Source organism: Carassius carassius, chromosome 8 (genome assembly GCF_963082965.1).
Source record: "Carassius carassius chromosome 8, fCarCar2.1, whole genome shotgun sequence".
NCBI lineage: Eukaryota > Metazoa > Chordata > Actinopteri > Cypriniformes > Cyprinidae > Carassius > Carassius carassius.
This window is the reverse complement of record NC_081762.1, coordinates 34,129,760-34,143,924: the sequence shown is the minus strand read 5'-3', so window position 1 is coordinate 34,143,924 and position 14,165 is coordinate 34,129,760. Positions and strand designations below refer to the sequence as shown.

General features: G+C 43.1%; 5 non-coding genes across 5 annotated transcripts; 1 reads left to right on the top strand and 4 right to left on the bottom strand.

Moving 5' to 3' along the window:
• Positions 1-603: 603 nt before the first annotated feature.
• On the top strand, positions 604-676 carry trnaa-agc (transfer RNA alanine (anticodon AGC)). Its single transcript has one exon. It is a non-coding gene; the product is annotated as a tRNA-Ala (tRNA).
• A 690-nt stretch (positions 677-1,366) lies between these two features.
• trnaq-cug (transfer RNA glutamine (anticodon CUG)) lies at positions 1,367-1,438 on the bottom strand. The gene has a single exon. It is a non-coding gene; the product is annotated as a tRNA-Gln (tRNA).
• A 317-nt stretch (positions 1,439-1,755) lies between these two features.
• On the bottom strand, positions 1,756-1,830 carry trnai-aau (transfer RNA isoleucine (anticodon AAU)). Its single transcript has one exon. It is a non-coding gene; the product is annotated as a tRNA-Ile (tRNA).
• An 11,456-nt stretch (positions 1,831-13,286) lies between these two features.
• On the bottom strand, positions 13,287-13,359 carry trnaf-gaa (transfer RNA phenylalanine (anticodon GAA)). The gene has a single exon. It is a non-coding gene; the product is annotated as a tRNA-Phe (tRNA).
• A 106-nt stretch (positions 13,360-13,465) lies between these two features.
• Positions 13,466-13,539, bottom strand: trnai-aau (transfer RNA isoleucine (anticodon AAU)). The gene has a single exon. It is a non-coding gene; the product is annotated as a tRNA-Ile (tRNA).
• Positions 13,540-14,165: the final 626 nt, after the last annotated feature.

Below are 14,165 nucleotides of genomic sequence, written 5' to 3'. Positions count from 1 at the left end.
GAACATGAACTAACGTGGAAGCAATCAAAGTCCTCGAGACAGTGTGAAAGGCTAACGAATGCAAGTTGGCCTCTTAATTGACCTAAAAATGGGGCTGTATCTAACATGTAGAGGGATGTTAGGGAGGACAGCTGAAACGGTCAGATGTCACTTAGACCAGCGGGTCTCAATTCCAGTCCTCGCGCCCCCTGCTCTTCACATTTTGTAAGTTTCTTGTATAGCTTCAGACATTTGTTCCATTCGAACGTAAGTGCCCTGAGAACTGGACATCACATGAAATCCCTCCGTGATTCAAGTTCAAAGCGTATGTATATGTTCAATTCATAGTGAGTAATACAGTGGTGTATCGAGGTATACAGAGGTAAATGATGTCACACTTCTCCATGGTAGGTAGCCTCCAAGGTAGCCTACATAATACAAGAATCCATACACATGCATACTTGCGTAACAAGACCGAGAAGGTCCTTAAACACAAAAGCTTAATCTCTTTGTAAATTCGACAACATAATCTCGGCCAGTGCAAAGGAGCAAGCCCAGAGGAGGGACAGCCTCTTTGCATCAAACCCGTCATTCCCAGCTATGCTCATCATTCTTGAAAGGCCAGGGGAATTAGCTCAAATGGTAGAGTGCTCGCTTAGCATGCGAGAGGTAGCGGGATCGATGCCCGCATTCTCCAAGTTGGCTCCTGCCCTTTTACTCACACATCCCTAGTGGTTTTCAATCCTGTCCTGGAGGCATCCCTGCCCTGCACATTTCGCATTTCCCCTCATCTAACACACCTGTTTCAAATCATCAGCTCATTAGTAGAGACTGCAAGACCTGATTTGGGTGTGTCTAATAAGGGAGACATACAAAATGTTCAGGGCAGGGGTGCCTCCAAGAAAGGTTTGAAAACCATTGCCCTAAAGAGACCGACTGAGCGTTGACGCAATGCTGCCACACTCCCACGTTAGCTTTTTTTGGGCTCACAGCTGCCAATAAGTATTTCAGACATGGTCCTGTGCAAATTGGTTGCAAAACAGTGCCATATTACGCACAGTTCCCTAAAACAGTGGTTTTCAAACCTGTCCTGGAGGCACCCCTGCCCTTCACATTTTGAATGTTTCCCTCATCTAACACACCTGTTTCAAATCATCAGCTCATTAGTAGAGACCGCGAGACCTTATTTGGGTGTGTCTAATAAGGGAGACAATAAAAATGTGCAGGGCAGGGGTGCCTCCAGGACAGGTTTGAGAACCACTGCCCTAAAGAGACAGACTGAGCATCGATGCAATGCGGCCACACTCTCTACGTTAGTTAATTTTTTTGGACTAAAAGCTGCCGAAAAGTATTTCAGACATTGTCCTGCGCAAACTGGTTGCAAAATAGGTCCCACCGAGATTTGAACTCGGATCACTGGATTCAGAGTCCAGAGTGCTAACCATTACACCATGGAACCTTAACTGGTGCAGCTGTTGCTCACAGGGCTACAAACACTGGCACCATCGCCAAACTAGTGCTGTTTTATCTTTTCCTGCGGCAAGAAAGCACACAGGCTCCACCGAGATTCGAACTCAGAAAAAAGTGTGGGAGATGTTGCCGAAACCCTGGATCGAACCAGGGACCTTTAGATCTTCAGTCTAACGTTCTCTCAACTGAGGTATTTCGGCTACAACAAACCTCTGCTTAGCAAGCAGTGATTTCAGTGAGATCACCCTACTCTTTGTCGTAGCTGAAGAGCAGAGCAGAGATGAGCCCCCAGACAATAAAAACAGCTGGCCAGTACGGGGATCAAACCCGCGACCTTGGCGTTATTAGCACCACGCTCTAACCAGCTGAGCTAACTTAGCCATCCGTGTCTGCCTGATTGTAAAAAACCTGCCATAATGTTTGTGAATGCAATGAGACAATAAAGCTTCACGTTTTAACCTAAACAAGGGCTCGTCCGGGATTTGAACCCGGGACCTCTCGCACCCAAAGCAAGAATCATACCCCTAGGGCAATCAAAGTCCTCGAGACAGTGTGAAAGGCTAACGAATGCAAGTTGGCCTCTTAATTTACCTAAAAATGGGGCTGTATCTAACATGTAGAGGGATGTTAGGTAGGACAGCTGAAACGGTCAGATGTCACTTAGACCAGCGGGTCTCAATTCCAGTCCCGGAAGGGAGGAGGCCAACTTGGAAACAGATAGCTCTCTGGCTGTGGGGAAGCAGTTATACCTGTTCCTCTGGGTGTAACGGGACACAGAAGCAGCAGCGCTGGAGCAGGCGCTGGAGCAGGCGGAGCTGGGCCTGGACCGGATGTCAAAGCACCAGAAGATGGAATCACCATCGACACAGTCATGTCTGGGTTAAGGACTAGTGTGCCTAACAGTGACCCAGGTGCTGAAATGGGCTGCACAACTCCTGCTGCTGTGGGGACGGGTGTGATAGGGCACTCCTATTTGGCAGAAGTGGGCCGGCGACCCGGTCGCAGAATTGGAGCCTGTCCTTCTCGATTTGGCGGAAGGATAAATTGATGTTTTGGGCCTGATGTTGATGGCACGTCATCCAATTTTTCCCTCGGCAGAGGAAGCTGCGTATCAGCCACATCAATTGGGTCAGATGGAGTCAGTCCCTGGGCGAGGACACTCATTTCCTGATTCTTCTGCTGCCGTTGAAACCTGAAAGTAAATTACTTGTAAAATATATATATATATATATATATATATATATATATATATATATATATATATATATATATATATGTGTGTGTGTGTGTGTGTGTGTGTGTACAGAAGTATTCAGTTCCCTTGAACCAAATAATGTGCCTTGCTTACCACTGAATGAGTGTCCTCTGGTTCAGCTCAAACAGCTGGATCATTGTTTCATCCATCAGCCTTCGACTGTTAAGCACCAGGTCTCGGATGTGGTGGTAATCTGAAAGGATTTTAGACCACCTGGGGGTGCAAACTCCAGCCTTCTTGGTCGGTGACTTGTGTAAAGCACACAGCTTCATAAAAATGGCCTCAACCAAGCGGCTGGTGCTGGGCCACTGTGCTGGACCCCCAGGATGTCCAATCAGACACCGTTTCACACTCTCCACACCCGGTGTGACTCCGGACCGCTTCGGTGCCTTAAAGCGCCCATGTGTCAGCTGAGGCTGATGTCGAGGCTGATAGTTGACCCGCTGTTTATCAACATCAGGGAGAGCTGTCCACAGCTGGATGGCCTCTGTCACCTGCAGGTCGGTGAGGTAAGGAGCCTCACGAAGACCCACCAGGAAACCAGCCAGATCCTGGACCTTGTCCCACCCAGCGATGCCATCAGGTCCAATGACTGCTCCCTAGTAAATGCAGATTAGTGTTAATATACACTTCCAGTCAAAAGCCTTTGAACAGAAATATTTTTTTACATTTTTTAAAGAATTCTGCTCAACAAGCCTGCATTTATTTTATTCAAATACAACAAAAGCCATTATATTGTGAAATAATTTTACTATTTAAAATAAAAATGCTTTCTATTTGAATATAGTTTAAAGTGTAAGTTATTTCTGTGATGCACAGCTGTATTTTCAGCATAATTCCTGAGTCTTCAGTGTCACATGATCTTCAGAAATCATTCAGATATCCTGATTTGTTGTTCTAGAAACCTTTTTTTATTGATATTATTATCATCAATATTTAGAACAGTTGTGTACATTTTGTTCAAGATTCTTTGATGAATAGAAGGATCCAAGATAAGAGTTTATCTGTAATAAAAAGCTTTTTTAACATTATACACTATACCATCCAAAAGTGTGGAGTCAGAACATTTAAATCATTATATATTTAGTATTAAATTATAGAAATTAATACTTTTATTTAGCAAGGACGCATTAAATAGATGAAAAAGACATTTATAATGTTACAATATATACTGAACTTTCTATTCATCAAAGAAACCTAAACAAAAAATCTCTAGAAGCTATTTTTAACCTAATAATAATAATATAGCACCCGGCACCTGGTTTTTTTAGCAGCAAATTGGAATGATTTCTGAAGAATCGTGTGCCCTGAGTAATGATGTTAAATTCAGCATTGAAATCACAAGACTAAATTACTTTTTTAAATATATTCAAATGGATAACAGTTATTTTAAATAGTAAAAATATTTCAAAATATTACTGCTTTTGTTGTATTTTGAATCAAATAAATGCAGGCTTAAAAAAAAACACCTTGCTTGTAGTGTATTTGGAATAAAACGAGACTGAAACAAAATAAAGCCCTTAGAGTGTCTTACCTGAGCCTCGCCGGAGACACTGCTTCCAGTGTCAGATGGCTGTGACAGCACTGTAGAGATCCCGTAGAGTGGATGAGCCTCTGTCGTGACACCTGCAGCAAATCGCCGCATGAAGTGCCAGATGTCGAGGCGCACTACAAGCTCATCCAACTCCGAAAACATGATCTTCACCCGCGATTGGCCATACTGACTGCAGCAGTCCCTGTCCACGTACATCACTTTTGGGGCTGCCTCTCCTGCCTCTCGGTAGCGTTTCATCAGACCAGCTGCCATGGAGTCCAGTCCATGTCCCTCGGCAGCTGTCAGCACAGAGACAAGGACCTGGCCGTGTTCATTTCCGACATTTGTGCACCAGGCAGCTGTTCCTGAAGCAGCACCGGCAAGTTTCTTTGTAACCTATTGGGAAAAATAAAAGATGTGCTCTTTATGTATGCACATCACACACACATCCATGTCTGGCAAATTTCTGGATATAAACAGGGCTTTGATACCTTTTTTGTCGAATCCATCTTGAGAACACAGCCAAAGACAGATGTTAATTTGGCCTTGACCTCGTGCAGTCGCCCCAGAACATCCCTGGCATACACGGCTAACAGCCACTTAGGTTTAGGCAGGGCAGGTAAAAGTGGAGGATCACCAAACACAGGAGGCTGCACAAGGGAGGACCTTGTGAATGGTTCGCAGGCAGTCAAGTACTGCAAGACACGCTGTGTCCATGCCTCACTGTGCTGTTCCATCAGCTTCCTGTAAAGCTGAGTCACACTGTTGCCCAGTGTCCTCTCCCTTATTATCCTCAGCACCCGGTTGTCACATGAGTATCTAAGGAAGCAACAGTATAATCATGCAAATGCTTTAGTTGGTAAAAAATAACCCATATAAAAGCACCTAATAATGAATGATTGTCATTATGAATTACCTGTATGTCAGCAAAGCTGGAAACTGACTGCGGTGGCCCATATCCAGCTGTCCTAGGATGTCCTCAGACCAGGCAGGATATTTCTTTTTGCAGCGTTTGCACTCCAGATACTCAGTGGCAAGGTCATACCACCCGTCGATGTCCAAGACCTTACGCACGGTACGGTAAATTCCTGCCGCTGTTAGTCTGTGCTTACCACAGTCTGGGCGAACACAGACAAGAGGAAATAACCACATCTTCAGCGGCATCCATAAGAAAAGGGGCCGACAGAAGAAGAGGTCAGGTGAGGCAGGGGGCTGAGTGTTTATTAAAGGGGGCTGAGGAGGATACCACCAAAGTTTCAGCTGGGACACTAAATCTGACTTGCCGGTTCGTGGGTCGGCCTTAAATAGTGTGTTCCGGATCCACTCATGCTGGAAAGGTGGAAGTTGATCTTTCCAGTGACTTGGAAGCTAAGCTGGTGGCTGGTGATTTTGTTTACTTAAATGGGGTGTCATCTCATTTATCATCAGTAAAATATGGAGTGCCACAAGGATCCGTCCTAGGTCCCCTTCTATTTTCAATATACATGTTGCCCCTTGGTAATATTATTAGAAAATACGGAATAAGCTTCAACTGTTATGCTGATGATACTCAGCTATATATTTCAACGAGACCAGATGAAACTTCCCAATTATCTAAGCTAACAGAGTGTGTTAAAAATGTAAAAGATTGGATGACAAATAATTTTCTCCAATTAAATTCGGATAAGACAGAGATATTAATTATTGGACCAAAAAACACCACACAGAATCTTGTAGATTACAATCTGCAACTAGACGGATGTACTGTTACTTCCTCTACAGTCAGAAATCTGGGTGTTATATTAGACAGCAATTTGTCTTTTGAAAATCATATTTCCAATGTTACAAAAACTGCATTCTTCCATCTTAGAAACATTGCCAAGCTACGAAACATGTTATCTGTTTCTGATGCAGAAAAGCTAGTTCATGCATTCATGACCTCTAGACTGGACTATTGTAATGCACTTCTAGGTGGTTGTCCTGCTTCGTCAATAAACAAGCTACAGCTAGTCCAAAATGCAGCAGCTAGAGTCCTTACCAGGTCAAGAAAATATGATCATATTACCCCAATTTTACAGTCTCTGCACTGGCTACCTATTAAGTTCCGTATCTGTTACAAATTATCATTACTTACCTATAAGGCCCTAAATGGTTTAGCTCCTGCGTACCTAACTAGCCTTCTACCACTTCTACCACGCTACAACCCATCACGCACCCTAAGGTCACAAAACGCTGGACTTTTGGTAGTTCCTAGGATAGCAAAGTCCACTAAAGGAGGTAGAGCTTTTTCACATTTGGCTCCCAAACTCTGGAATAGCCTTCCTGATAATGTTCAGGGTTCAGACACACTCTCTCTGTTTAAATCTAGATTAAAAACGCATCTCTTTCGCCAAGCATTCGAATAATGTATCTCTTAAATTGTGAGTGTAGTTGCATCTGCATTTTTATTCTTTAGCTTGGGTTAAACTAATTTTACTTTGTTGGATCAGCAGCTATGCTAATGATGTCTCTATTTTGTTTCTATGTTTTGCCACGGGATTTACATCCCGTGGTAACTAGGATTTACACAAGCTCCAGTCTGGATCCAGAACACCTGAGAAGAGATGATGCTGACCCTCAGAGGACCCCAGATGATCCTAACCTTGAATCAACAAACAGAACTAACAATTATTGCTACATGTGTGACTGCATCATATAATTACTATTAATTAATAATATTGATAGTTCATCATCTAGCTGACTACGTCTTGTATTATTATTATTATTTTTATTTTTCTAAAATCCTGTCAAACGTGCACAAACTACTAGCTACTACTAAATATTGTAGAAACATAATTTTCTGTAAAGTTGCTTTGTAACGATTTGTATTGTAAAAAGCGCTATACAAATAAACTTGAATTGAATTGAATTGAATTGATGTGAAGGAGCTGGTGCCTTGGCAGTTTCCACTGATGGAGATGGACCAGCACAGTCCTCTGAGTGAATAGTAAAAAAAAAAACAATAAGGATGACTGTTGCATTTGATAGTAATATGCCATAAATGCAGGGCACAAACAGCCTGCAAAGCACAATTTTTGGACAAGTATTCATAATTATTATGTTATATTTAGGAACGAGAGTGAAGAAAGTGGTACTAGTGTTAAGGAAGCAAAGAACACAGCATACACTATATTAATTTAAGGAGAATGGAATCAGTGCAGCTCACTGAGAATGAGGATTAGATGGAATGGAGGAAGGAAAATGTGGTGTGATGAATTAAGTGTAAAGCAACGAAGCCCACGGACATGAAGCATACACACAGATAGAGTAAGGAAAAACTGTTCCTCTAATCATTAGAACAATGAATCTCCACCATCCTGTCTGCTCAGGGAGAGCTGAAGAGTGTGTGAGAAGAGCAAGCGGTGTGAAAAAGTTATCTGGTGATTATCTAACAATGGGTAAGTTCGGAAACGCAAATAAATACACTGACACCTTGAAAAATCCTTACGGTTTTGAAGAAGTGCACTCAAAGAAAGCATCCCGCTTGAGGCATGATATGATATAATTCTGTATTGTAAACAAAACATATTTTAAAATGTTGATTATTTTCCCCCAAGAAATAACGCTTCTCAGTGTGTTTTCACAAAACATTCTTGTAATATGTGCATTTGTGTCATATGCCACACCTGTATTTAGCTGTGCTTCACATTGTGATGCAGCAAATACCAGCTCCTCATCGTCATCTTCAGCAGTGGGAACGGACTTGCCTGGAGCACAAATGTTAAAACTATCATTGTGAACAATACACAGAGACAAACATATGTAAGATGGTGCTTACTTACCAGTAGCGAAAAGCTGCATGGGGGGCAAATGTTTGGCTGGGGGTTCTGCTGCTGGAGAAGGTAAAGTGGACTGCAATAATGGATCTGGAAACGGCAAGTTGACAAGTTTGCCATAATGATAAATTAATATATGTAGAAATGCTGTAGGTAAAATTCTATATTCACACTCCTACTCACAGGGTTTAACTGGTGATGTGAGTTTTTTCGCCAGCTGTGAAGGCGACAAATTTTTGCCACGTGCCAACAGTGCTTTCACAGTTGCTGTCTTCTGTACACCAGTTTGGATAGCTGCAGGTGGAGGTGCAGTGGTTGCAGAAGCACTGGAGGTTGCAGCGTGAGGTGCAGGCTGACGTACGCTGGTGCCCACAGCAGAAGCCCGTCTTTTCAGGACATATGTCTTGAAAATGGCCATGTTGGTTTTGGGCCTGGCATCTGCCTTAACGAGGTACCTGATGAGTGCTTGAGCCTCCTTGCTCTGGTCCTCATAAACATCTTTCATGGACCGGCCCTGGAAGTCACCAAACTCCACCATCAAGCAGCCCTGGTCTCCAGTTGCCCGGGTTTCTGCCTGCATTTCCTGCTTCCTCTGATACTTCTCCACTTCTTCTGCCATCTCTCTAATTTGAGAAGAGTACTGTAGGAACAGTTGTTTATTTTCTGACAGGGGTGTTGTCTGCGCCGTCTCATTGGAAATGCTGAGCACCAAATACACGGCATACCCCAGAGAGTTTTCCAGGAGCCATCTAAATCTCTGGCCCTGGTACTTCCCAAACTGAAGTTTGCAGTGAGCCAGTACTAAAAACTGGTCACTGGGGTCTCCACCGTTTGTGCTGACAAAAGTACTGGCCTCTGACAGCATCTCCTCCTTAGGTTTGGCCCTTCCAGACTCCACATTTTCAAGGCGCCTCGCCTCCGCCAAAGGTGCCATGAGGAGTCGGCTTGATGTTGCCGATTGCCGTTGAAAAGAGGGATATGCATACATTTTCTGAAATGAAAATCAGAAAAAGACTACTACCCTTTGCAATCTAAAAGACACCTGTATGTTAAGTGTGTAACAATAATTTAACGAGCTACGCATAAACTATTCCCTCATACTTTGGCCCATATGGATACATTTGGCCTTTTTTGTTTGTTTTTAGTTAAGACTCTCAATGTTTTTTTTATAAAAAAAAGTCATTATTATTACATTATTTTAGAAAATATCAATTATTTCTTGGTAAATGCAGTTTTCCATATCTCCACAACAATTTGGTAACGATTTTTACAATTAAAATGTGTGTGTGTTATTATGTGTTAATACCAAATATAAATGTAAATAGTTTAATCATTATTTTCATTCATAGGGCCCAGAAACCATGATTTCTTAGACAATAAACACATCATTGTTGACAGTAGCATAGCTTAATTAGCTGACGGTCGATAAATATAACTTATCTGATCATTTATCATGTGAAAAGTTACAGGTTCACAGGTACTGAAGAAAGCATGAACTGTACACGCTAGCTAGCTATACTGACACGATTCATTTTCCAAAAATACACACTGTATATGAACAAATAATGACCAGTTTTCAATGAATAAAGTAATAGCCTTACCTTTAACAAAGATGACAACAACGGCGATTGGTCAAAAGGAGGCCACAGGAGAGAAACGCGATTGATCAAAAGTAAGCCACGGAAGAGAAACGCGATTGTTCAAAAGTAAGCCACAGGCGAAACGCGATTGGTCAAAAGTAAGCCACAGGCGGAACGCGATTGGTCAAAAGTAAGCCACAGGGGAAACGCGATTGGCTCATGTGGGCTTACTTTGGGCTTACTTTGGCTCAGTCTTTGGGAAGCAGTAGGCGCGAGAGGTAGCGTGATCGATGCCCGCATTTTCCAAGTTGGCTCCTGCCCTTTTACTCACACATCCCTAGATCAGTGGTTTTCAATCCTGTCCTGGAGGCATCCCTGCCCTGCACATTTCGCATTTCCCCTCATCTAACACACCTGTTTCAAATCATCAGCTCAGTAGTAGAGACTGCAAGACCTGATTTGGGTGTGTCTAATAAGGGAGACATACAAAATGTTCAGGGCAGGGGTGCCTCCAGGTAAGGTTTGAAAACCATTGCCCTAAAGAGACCGACTGAGCGTTGACGCAATGCTGCCACACTCCCACGTTAGCTTTTTTTGGGCTCACAGCTGCCAAAAAGTATTTCAGACATGGTCCTGTGCAAATTGGTTGCAAAACAGTGCCATTTTACGCACAGTTCCCTAAAGCAGTGGTTTTCAAACCTGTCCTGGAGGCACCCCTGCCCTTCACATTTTGAATGTTTCCCTCATCTAACACACCTGTTTCAAATCATCAGCTCATTAGTAGAGACCACGAGACCTTATTTGGGTGTGTCTAATAAGGGAGACAATAAAAATGTGCAGGGCAGGGGTGCCTCCAGGACAGGTTTGAGAACCACTGCCCTAAAGAGACAGACTGAGCATCGATGCAATGCGGCCACACTCTCTACGTTAGTTATTTTTTTTGGACTAAAAGGTGCCGAAAAGTAGTGATGGCAAAATCGAGGCCTCGTGAACCAATGAAACAGTTGAACCAAATGTGCCATATTGTTTCGAGGCTTCGAATCAATCCGACACCCGTCTCAACGGTGACACCTAGTGGTGACTTGCAGGTGTTGATCTGAAACAACCTTGACGAGCCATTAAAAAAATGTGTTGTTTTTTTATTATTATAATGTTCTAATATGTGAAGCTTGTAACCTATAGGCTCCTCACTGTGCATAATGTTATTTTGGTCATGAAAAATGAATATTAATAAAAGAAATCAAGCCACAATGTCTCACTTTTTTAGAGATTTTTATTCAAAAATATTAATTTATCTGCTGTGGAAGGACTTAGCCTACTTTTTTTTTTACAGATAATTTCTCCAGCCTTTGAAAAAATCCTCTCACAAGGGACACTTGTTGCTGGCATACAAAGATATTTTTTTGCAAGGACATACAAATGAGGAAAGATTACTGCTCTCTCTTTCCAGTAAGTTAGTGGATCATGAGTTCTGGGCAAATACGCATCAGTGAAGCACACTCCAGTGTGATATGCTTTTCAGCTTCCTGGGCTTTGGCAGCATTTCCAAATGCCACATTTTTTAACCTTGGGTCCAGCAGTGTAGCCAGTGCCAAGGCTCTAAAACTCTCATAACCTCCACATCTGGAGTGCAGACCTTCTTGCAGATGTGAGCCTATGAGCCAAAACAGGAGAAACACATATTTATAATAATGACAATAATATGACAGTTATGGCCAATCACATGGGTAGTATGGTCATTGTGGCCTACCTAATTGAACAGTTGATTCCTGCGTTGCATTTCCTTTTTTCTGTGCAAGCTTGTGCTGCAACATCCTGTACAGTGGTATAAGCTTTGAAGCAGACACTCTCTTTTCCTCTGACATCTCTGTTGTTGCGAGTTTGAATGGTTGCAGTATTGACATTGATTGTTCAATAATGTCATAATCAATACTTGTCAGGGGAGCAGTATCATTGTTTAAGTTGGAAAGTGCAGCAGCCACTGGTTCACGTTGGTCATACAAGCGCTGTAGCATGTCAGATGTGCTGTTCCATCTCGTGTCAACCTCCTGTATCTGTTTCAGAGTTGGTCTTCCCATCAAGCTCTGCATCTCCACAAGCTTGTCCTTTGCTTTGCAGCTGGATCTGAACAACCCCACTATCTTTCTGGCCTTCTGGCGTATTTCATTGATGACTGGGGTTTGATCTAGTGCCTTTTTCACAATCAAATTTAAAGTATGAGCAAAACATGGGACATGGCGAAGGTGGAGTAGCTGGGCACTTAGGATCATGTTAGATGCATTGTCAGTCACCATGCACTGAACTTCGGAGGTTATTCCCCACTCAGCCATTAGCAAGGCTTTAGCCTCCATGAGATGCTGGGCTGTGTGGGTTTGGTAAAACCTCCTTACACCCAGTACAACAGTTGCCATTTTTGCCTCTGGTGTTATGTAATGGCAAGTCACACCAAGATATCCATCCATATTAATGGAGGACCACATGTCAGCTGTAAGGCTAACAAATTCGGCCTTTTGTAGGTCCTCCATTGTCTTCTCCTTGGCTTTGTTGTACTTTTCGCTGACCATTATTTTAAGCACCTTCCGGGATGGGAGGACATAGCTTGGATCAAGCTTGTTCACAAATGCCCTGAATCCCTCATCGTCCACGATGGTGAAGGGCTGCAGATCCTTCACCACCATGTTTATAAGAGCCTCATCCAATTCCCTCTGTCTGACTTTTAAAAGAGAAGACAAAACATACTTTCAGACAAATACATTGGAAAAATACAGCTTCAATTAGTGCACATCTATTAAAAGTATAGCCTACTGGTTCATTATTTGGAAACCTTCCAGTATTTACAATCAGTGCTTTATATAACTTATAAACTTTATAAACAGTGTCCCAAAAGGTTGTAATTATATTTCAATTATAATTATATCCCAAACAATGCATACCTTGCTTAGATGGCCCAGCAGTGTCAGTAGCAGGCCTAGGTACAGGGGGAATGCCATCCTCTGCACCCTGCAAAATGGCAGGATGAGTGCTCCTCAAATGGCGCATCATGGATGATGTATTGTTGCAGTAGGCTAGCTGCCGATCACAATACACACATCTCACTTCATTTGGGGTTTCTAAATGGAAATGCTCCCACACCACAGATGTACGGCATCTCTTCTGGGGAGCTTCCATTTTATCTATCTATCCAAATCTATCTATCTATATATGAATCAATCTATGTATCTAGATATGTATCTATAATCTATGTATCTATATATGTATCTATCTATAATATACATTGTCCTGCGCAAACTGGTGGCAAAATAGGTCCCACCGAGATTTGAACTCGGATCACTGGATTCAGAGTCCAGAGGGCTAACCATTACACCATGGAACCTTAACTGGTGCAGCTGTTGCTCACAGGGCCACAACCACTGGCACCATCGCCAAACTAGTGCTGTTTAATCTTTTCCTGCGGCAAGAAAGCACAAAGGCTCCACCAAGATTCGAACTCAGATCGCTGGATTCAAAGCCCAGAGTGCTGACCATTACACCATGGAACCGAAACTGCTTGGTTGGAGGCCAACTTGGAAACAGATAGCTCTCTGGCTGTGGGGAAGCAGTTATACAGAGAGGTTGGAACACAGTGATTTTTGGTCAATGGCCCACCTCAAAAAAGGGAAAAGTGTGGGAGATGTTGCCAAAACCCGGGATCGAACCAGGGACCTTTAGATCTTCAGTCTAACGCTCTCCCAACTGAGCTATTTCGGCTACAACAAACCTCTGCTTAGCAAGCAGGTATTTCAGTGAGATCACCCTACTCTTTGTGGGAGCTGAAGAGCAGAGCAGAGATGAGCCCCCAGACAATAAAAACAGCTGGCCAATACGGGGATCGAACCAGCGACATTGGCGTTATTAGCACCACACTCTAACCAGCTGAGCTAACCGGCCTGGCTTAGCCATCCGTGTCTGCCTGATTGGAAAAAACCTGCCATAATGTTTGTGAATGCAATGAGTCAATAAAGCTTCACGTTTTAACCTGAACAAGGGCTCGTCCGGGATTTGAACCCGGGACCTCTCTCACCCAAAGCGAGAATCATACCCCTAGACCAATGAGCCTTCTTGCCCAAAGCCAAGAAAAAAGAGCTGCAAGACCTGATTTGGGTGTGTCTAATAAGGGAGACATACAAAATGTTCAGGGCAGGGGTGCCTCCAGGAAAGGTTTGAAAACCATTGCCCTAAAGAGACCGACTGAGCGTTGACGCAATGCTGCCACACTCCCACGTTAGCTTTTTTTGGGCTCAAAGCTAACAAAAAGTTTTTCAGACATGGTCCTGTGCAAATTGGTTGCAAAACAGTGCCATTTTACGCACAGTTCCCTAAAGCAGTGGTTTTCAAACCTGTCCTGGAGGCACCCCTGCCCTTCACATTTTGAATGTTTCCCTCATCTAACACACCTGTTTCAAATCATCAGCTCATTAGTAGAGACCGCGAGACCTTATTTGGGTGTGTCTAATAAGGGAGACAATAAAAATGTGCAGGGCAGGGGTGCCACCAGGACAGGTTTGAGAACCACT